General features: G+C 42.4%; 1 long non-coding RNA gene across 1 annotated transcript; it reads left to right on the top strand.

Moving 5' to 3' along the window:
• The first annotated feature begins 656 nt into the window (after positions 1 to 656).
• Positions 657 to 4,956, top strand: LOC147752762 (uncharacterized). The gene is made up of 2 exons (XR_015313202.1): positions 657 to 4,146; positions 4,502 to 4,956. It is a non-coding gene; the product is annotated as an uncharacterized LOC147752762 (long non-coding RNA).
• The last annotated feature ends 3,642 nt before the right edge of the window (positions 4,957 to 8,598 follow it).

Consider the following 8,598-nt stretch of genomic DNA (forward strand, 5'->3'; position numbering starts at 1 on the left):
GGGCCCACATGTTTGAGGCTTGTATGTTGTCGTTACCATACTTCTCGGCACTAATGGAAGCTTGCACGGTCGTAGCAAGGGAAACAACATCGGCGCGTTTACGTTTAACCCTTACAACGACTCGTTAATTCTCGTACGTTTATATATAGATTTGGTTTCATCTATAGATTATATAGATGAGATACTAATCCTATACTGTAGTTGTAGTAGCATACGTCAATGAAAATGTTGAATGCTAATTGAACTAAGAGCAATGATTGACTTTGGGTGGACTTGTTTTTTCGTTGGCTTTTTCGGTACTTCCAAATAAACTACCTGAATATCTATTTTCAAACATAACCTTAGTTTCCAACTTGGTGCCTGTTTTTGAATGTCATGTATATGTCATTGCCTCTACTGGTAGATGTCAGCTCTGAACTGGGTGTTTCTTTAGTTAACACACACCTGTCCTTGTATATGTGCTTGGTTTGAACCAGCTCCCCCTGGCTTTGTCTGTATTAAGCTTTTATGCAGTTTCTACTCTATATGTATAGTTTGGTGTTGGATAAGAGGAAACGGTCGTTCAGCTTTTAGCTATTGCCGAATATGTGAAGACGAATATATATATATATATATATATAATGACTGCTATAGCTAATTGAATAGCGCTTGCTACAGCTGACAGATACGACGAAACGTTTCTATTGAATGTACAACCTGGCAAACAATTAACGCTGTTAACTATCGGTCACACCAGTAAATGACACCAGTAACAATAGTCTCTATAAATTATCGAAGAAGATTATGACTTCTGTTAATTTTCGTTAATTCATTTTGCCACTCGCTCGTATAAAAGCGTTTGCTTATTAGCTATGCCTGGTGCCATTCGCCACCGACACGCACGAACAACGAACCGCGCGGAGTGACTCCTCTCTCCCGTTGTTCGATTCTTATTGTGCACGACAAAGACCATGTGGTAGTCGAGGACCCACTGGCGCGCAGCGATACGAACCCTACGAAATATACATTCATTACTGTACAATGTTCGCTGTAACAGGGGGTACAGCACCAGTAACGCGGAACCTAGGCGAGTCCGATAGGATCGAGAGACTGGAGCAAGATGAGCATCAAAAGTAATGTTAAAGGCAAAAAATTTAGATAATTCACATTAACGGGCGACAGCCGGCTGGCGATTGACTATCACGCCATTATCACGACTCCCACCGACGCTCCGGAACAGTGATAGCAAGAGAGATTGGCCAGAGCTATCGCGAGCTTCAGCTATTAGCTTCGAAATGGCGCTGACGAAATGGTGCCAATGCTTACAGCGCAAAGGGGGAGACATTCAAAGAAAGCGACAACGACACAAGGGGTACCTATCCAAAATTATTCTATTTACGTTTATGAGCGCTGCTACGTAGTTTTTAGTGGGTGTGCAGGTGTGGGTTTGCGTATTTTACTCGGTTAATTTCCTCTCCCGTCGAATTCGGCCTGGCCCGGATGACACGCGGGGAAAATAGCTTGGCCATGCGAGATTCTGGGGTAACGGGAAAGAGGACATCAAGTGGTGAGGGTAGACCCATGTCGAGCCATAGCAGAGAGAAGACAATGACAGAGTGCTTCAAGGAATATAAAGGGGGAAGGAAGATTGTAGCGACAGCGGCATGGCACGTTCGTGCCACACTATATGACACTTAGCCCCACGTTTCTACGTGGTTGTCTGTCTTTGCTGCTGTTACTGCTGACGCTGTTATTGCGCTCCACTAGTTCTGTTGTTTTGGGTTGGATTGCTATTTCGTCTGCGTCCCCGTCGCCGTCACCGCCACTGCTACCGGATCGTCTGCTACGACAAGAGCGCCGTCCGCGGCAACAGCCACAACAACACACGGTATCGTACGAAACCAACTTCGACACGTCTGTTCGTAATTCAACCGGCTTGCTGCGCCGACATCGTTTCGACGCTAGTGTAAACCGGCCGCCATCACCGCTAGCAGCATATGAAAGGACAGGACGGCGACGACGACGATGATGACAACGGCGCTCACGATGGTTGCCAGTTCAGAGGAGGACTCGAATACAGTTTTGTTAGTGGTGCTTCTACTGCTCGAAGAGGAAAGCACCGTGTATAGGCCGAGAAACGGGCTTACAAACCCGTGGCACACGCCCGCCATAGGCCTGTACCGGTCGTCGTCATAGAACAACAGCCGCACCAAGAGAAAGTAGAAGACGCATAGCCTTTACGGGGCCGGGCGCGGACCGGGAGGAGAACGACAGAAAAGCAAGAAAACTCATTATTTCAACAGAGAAGACGATTTGCTCTCATTACAATGATGGAAATGACGGCTGAAAGAACGGGACAGCGGCACAAGTAGATGGAGGAAAATCAAAGAAAAAAATACAGAAGCAGGGAAAAAAACAACAGAAAAACGAATAAGTAACGAATAGAAAGCGAAAAAGGATAAATCTGATTTGTACCCAAGAAAAAAGGCTTTACCCGCTTAGTCATTTATTGCATCTGACTGTTCTTTTTTTTTCGAGAGGAAGAAATATATCCGTTGTTATGGTGACAGTGACATATGTTAATAAGCAAAAAGGAAGCGTTCTGTCTTGATTAAATATGTTAGATTATTAGTCTACAAGAATTTCGAGATTAATTGATTCTATTTATTTGGACTGAGAGCAGCCAACCATAACACACGCCACGACAAGTCTCAAAGAGAAATTAAGTAACCGTTAAAAGTAGAACGGATTGCGCAAACGTCTCGAACGAGATTAACATATTGGGAACTGATAAAGGGTAACATGCCGAGGGAAAAATATAGGTAACGCACCATCTGGTAGAGTGTGTGATAACAATTGAAGATATCTAATACTGAAACAACTCCTTTAAAAGATCCGTGGTAGAGACATATTATATGCGATAAGAGTGTTGCAAAATTAAATTCGAGTTGTTTTTACGAAAACATTATTACCTTAATTATTACTTAATTTATACCAAATCGCGTGGTGATACAGCCCGAAATACCAGAATGTTCCTATTTCGCATATGGAAATACACAACCATAAAATGCTATCGACATGAACAAGATGTTTGAAAATCAGACTCTCAAAATATTAAATATTAAAATATAAAATACTAAAGAGTTAAATAAACTGAATTTCGAAGTGAAAAAAGAATATAAGCCAAGTCGACCGATGCTAACATCTGTTAGCTTGAATCCCTCCTCAAATGACCCTATACAGGTGACTAGCCGCTTTGTCGACGCCCATAGCGTTCAATACGTACGTCACGATACGTACTACGTTTCCTGCTTCTCCGTCCGTTTCTATGACCGTTATAAAATAGAAGTGTGCGAAAAAGCAAGGGACCAGTAGAAGGTCTCAGGAAAATTTCAGTCAATTAATTTGATCACCCGAATTTCTTTATGGACTAGTCATTTGCCTTCTTATTTTTGTCTTTATTTGCAATGTTTGCTTTTTTTTATTCTCAGAATGATATCTTTGCCTTTTCCTTTACACTTTCTAACGAAACATCCCTCTCGGCTTCTTCCATAAATTATATAGACAGGCCATTCGTTTTTCCTCTCCGATCGACCTGGCATCCCCATCCCGTCTCGCTGCTCTATACTAAACTATGTACAAATGAAAACGATTGTTATTATAATCTCTGTATTATTATTATTATTACTAGGGCTACCACCGCCGTTATCATTCTTATTGCCGTTATTATGGTAACATATACTTATGTGTTACCATGGTATACAAATATGTGTATATATATATTCTCTAGTGGGTGCAATGTGCCTGTCGACGTTGGTTGTAGACGTACCAGAAATGGAGGCGTCGTCTATCGACACAAACAAGGCTAGACTCGCAGTTACGGCTAGACAGACGACCAGCTTCTCTTTTCCATGGAAGGTTCGAGGCGCTGTTGTGGGCACTGCCACATGAGCTATCAGAATCGTCCTCGGCTGATCTTTAGTTTGATAACAATGCAGGGCTCCCCTTCTTGGCTTTTACACCTCTACACGCAGGCAGGCCGGCAGACAGAGAAGTGGTTCCCTTCGTATATAACATAAGTGTTTAGCGATCATATTAGATTGTAGGTAATTCAAGGACCGTCAATGTGCGCAGCATACCTAAACTATCGAATTCGGCATTAACCAGGTTTGTTTCACAGTCTAGCTTCAATGGTCATTTCTTACCGTTGCGGCCTGGCTTTCAGGACCCGCATAACCTGTATAGGTTAAGGCAGAACAAGTTGAACTTATTGCTGTGCGCAAGATAACCGATATTATTATTGAACGCTACGGTGTGAGTATATACGTATACGTAAAATGACAACGACACGTTATTACATAGTGCGATACGGTTAGTATATATAGTAGTAAATATAGATGACTGTATAATGATTTAATAAGGCCTAAACGTTCCTACAAATTCCCTTCAAACTTGAGAAAACAGTTGAGAACATCACACTGATTCGTTTTAGCCCCGTGACGAGTTTTTTTTCTTTGAATAGGTAATCAGAGCGAGTGCTAGATATGCCGAACGGACCAGATTGCTGCTGGCGATATTGCAACATGCCTGACGAATCGGCTTGGGTGCAACTCGGCAGTTAGTATGGTAAAATGAAAAAAAAATTGATCCTATCATCATTGGCCCATTTTCTTAGTATCGTTTCTACCTCTCACAAGGCTTCAAGCGTTCTATAGTCGTTCTGCTGTATAATCAAGTAGAAGTTATTACTGTAAAGTATTATATTGAGGTCGTTGTTAAGGTGGCTTTCGCTGCTATCTGCTCTGTCGTCGTTGTCGTCATCGCCGCCGCCGCCGCCGTCGCTGTCGCCATCGTCACTCTTTTTTTTAAATTATGTTTCGTTTCTGTAATTGGGACAACTCCTACTACTACTACTGCTGCTGCTAACGCAGAAAGAGAATAAAAGAAAGAAAGGACTGAGCGGGGAAATCGATTAAACACGTTATTGTCAGTGTAGTGGAAAGCAACATGTGGGTATTTACGCTAATTACTTACAGCTAGAACCAGTATACTATAGCAATAATTACTTGTTTTTATATGGGTGCAAGTTCGCCTAGTGTTTCGCTAATGTTCGTTTAAGTTACGCTGATGGCAGTGGAACTGACGGTGGCCACGCTAGTCTTGGTGCAGGTCGTTGTCATGCAAATACGGGTATCATCAGAGCATAGCAGTATCCCCGAAGACTTGCAAAATACTTATATGTTTATTTCCGTATGTCTGCATTGTTGTTTACACATGTAGGATAGGACATTCCACAATTTAGCAATTGAAGTCATTATGTCGCTGTATCAAATTGTCGAGTAGCATTACGGCCGCCCTTGTTGATGCCACATGCGTTTGTGCTAGAAACTGAAGATAGTATCCTCAATTTCTATAATATGGTATAGTAAACTCTGTTACTTAGGCAGAAAACAAACAAATATATTTAAAACTAAACATTTATGCAGGCATTTAAATATATTATGTGCGTCAGTTTTTGTTTTTACTATTTGTGTATGTCTGCATGTCGAATTTAGTATCTGTGTAGATTCAAAGGTAGGGAACGCTTGCATTCTTAAGCTTCTGCTATTTTAGTATAATGCAGATAGAGGTACGTTGTGCTATAGTATTATGCTAAAGGAGTTAGGGAACCTAAAACACTATAACGTAATAGCATTTTGGCCCTGTTGCTAGGGATTAGGAGTTTATCATCAACAGCCCAAATTTACTGTTATCACAATGAGACCTACACAAAATCCGAGACACGAGAGTCCCGCAGCAACTTAATTATGTTACCGTCGTCAAGTACTCGACTTGTTTAACTTCTGCTTCCTGATCGTCATCACCATCTTTTGTTGTTATCGAGTGAAGTGCGTCGAATCGTTTGTTGTCCCTGTCTTTGCGGTCCGTGATAGCTTTATGACTACAATGTCGACATGTGTGCGTATGTGAAGGTAGTGTCTTACCGCCGTAGGTATTGTTATATCACCCATGCATATATCTAAGGCAACGCTTAATGGTAGTACCCGAATTTATTATTATACATGCATAGACGCCTGAAATTGGGCTGTGACAATACTCAAGTTTATCCATTTAGTTCAAAGCAAACCTAAGTACAACACTGCTATACAAAGCGTGGCGAGACGTTCTCCAGTCGTGTTTTGCCGTTATTTGCTTGCAGTGGACCTCTGAGATTGTCTGTACACTATAATTCAATGACACATCGGTGTGCATGCACATTGGCAAATTATTAGCGTCGTTTATTTAGCCTTGTTCACCTCATCTGGCCTTCTTTTGCCTTCTGCCATTTCGTTACCTTACTTCCGAGCGACAACCGTTCGCCGCCCACCCGCTCTTCTCTTTGTCGGCGTTTCCCTTTATTGTCCGCTGGTTCAAGTCGCTTTTTTGCGGTGTTGCCGCTGTTGCTGTTATTGTATTGTATGTTGTTGCCGTTCGGTTTCGTCGCTCGCTTATCCGTCTCCTGAGCGTTTACTAGTTAGCTGTTGGTGTTGTTGTCATCGTTGTTGATGCTGGTTGTTGTTGTACTGCCAGCACCGACGGCGTCTCCGACTAGCGGCAGTAGCAGCGGCAGTTTAGTGACCCAGAAGTGGGTCGTTAACTTGTCTTCGACCTGTTCAGCTGCTGCTGTAACTGCGGAGCTAGAGGCAGCGACCACGCTGCTGCCGCTGTTACCATCTCTACTGGGATGGCTGTAGCTGATGGCAGTGTTTTGTCGCTTACGGCAGAACAGACAACTAGAGCTAGCTAATGGTCGCGCGTCTGAAGTTCGCTTATTCTACAAAAAGGGAGGTATTGTCCGTTGAGCGGGGGGTTCGCTCTCACGGTATATGTTTGTGCCACGACACTCTTAAGAGCGGAATATTTCGGGAGAGAGTTTAGAGAAGGGTTGGAAATGAATGGTGCGGTTTATTGAAGACTAAACGTTGGAAAGGGGTGCCGAAGGTTGCCGGAAGAGGTGAATTATGTGCCAACAGGGGGAAAGCTTGAAGAAATAGAACGAGCCTAATATAATAAATTTGGACAGAAAAAAGAAGAGATCGTGCGAGTGCTATCGTCTAGTGAATACTTTGATAGATTTTAGTTCGGTGATTGGTTCTTGTTGACCTAATGACAATTATGAAAAAGCCAGTCTTATGTACTGGCCACTTCCAAAAAGAGCTGTGTCTCGAAGTTAACAATATAACTTAGGATAAATAAGCAAAATCGGGATTTTAGTAAATTAACGCAACTAATGTGCAGGACAACGTCTAATCACTAGCAAGTTATTTAAAGTTTCGTTCATTCGTTATGCCCGGGCCCTGGATACATTTTTCACTTATCCAGTAGGGCAAGATAGTTCAACCGATGTGGTAGGGTTCAATTGGCATGGTTGTATGCTTGTCTATGTACGTACTTTTAGTATCGTATTCGACCCAACATCGGTTCTTGCTAACCCATTTCGTCATTTGATCGTAAGTTACGTAAACTACGAGCCGTTTAACGTTGGCGTCTCAAGCTTGAAGCCTCTACGAGCCTCCTCCATGCCGCCGCTCGCGAAGCGATCCGCCTTTAGTTAGGAACCACAAGTTAACTAACGATTTGCCGGATTTGATCGCATCCAAGCGGATGGACGCAGCGACAAAGCAGCGGCGGACACTTCTGTCTGTTGATACAGTGTTGTTTATAATAGTGTTTTTGCAACAGCTACAATAATTCATAGTTTAACTATTCGAAACCCGTGATAGAGATTGGTGGCCGTGTAGATTTGAACGAGAAGCGAATCATCGACAAGGTCTACGAATGGCATCAAAAGCCAAACGCGCTTATTGTTACCATCGGTCCTGTTGAAGCTGTTGGACGGCGTCAACGATATTAGCGGAAGCGATGTACTGCTGTTTACATGTTGTTCAACAGCCAAGCTACATGCGTAGTACTGCATGCATGTTTGAATCATCAGTATACAAATAACTAAATGAAGTAGATGTGACGGGCTAGGTAGAATATAATGACTTATAAGAGTTCTTCGATTAGGTACATGTGTTTGTGAGTAGGAAAGTCTTATTCAGAGAAATCAAGGCGGGACAATAGCAGAAAAAGGAAGAAAAAATTAAAAAAAAAAAGTACCTGAGTGGAGTGGTGCAAGATTAACAATCAGCTCGGCTGCGCAATTAAATTGTGGGTGATTTACGATCATGCTTAGTTTTAACCTGCATCATTAAACGGGATTCCTTATGTTTATTTGAATGGGCAAATAAACATCCGAGCATCTGATGAAAGTAAATAGCGTAGCAAGGTTGTAGCAGAATAAATAAGAGCGGCCCGAGCAAAATAAATTCGTGCTAAGATACAGGACGTAGAATCTAGGTCTAAATAGGCCAAGCAACAGTAGAGTAAAATTATGGTAGAAGAAGTCATAGATTCAACCGTAAACATAGCTAGCATTAGGTACGGTACAAGCATACTTTTCTGATCCTCTGCCCCCTTCCTTATAATCTTTATCCGCCCAAAACGGGTTCGTGATTATTTCGACGGCCGAACGATCATATAATTAGGATTGGGATAGCACTGCTCCGTAATTAGCCCTACAGTACAATCAACGAG

The sequence above is a fragment of the Varroa jacobsoni genome, unplaced genomic scaffold (assembly GCF_002532875.2).
Source record: "Varroa jacobsoni isolate VJ856 unplaced genomic scaffold, vjacob_1.0 scaffold_1017, whole genome shotgun sequence".
NCBI lineage: Eukaryota > Metazoa > Arthropoda > Arachnida > Mesostigmata > Varroidae > Varroa > Varroa jacobsoni.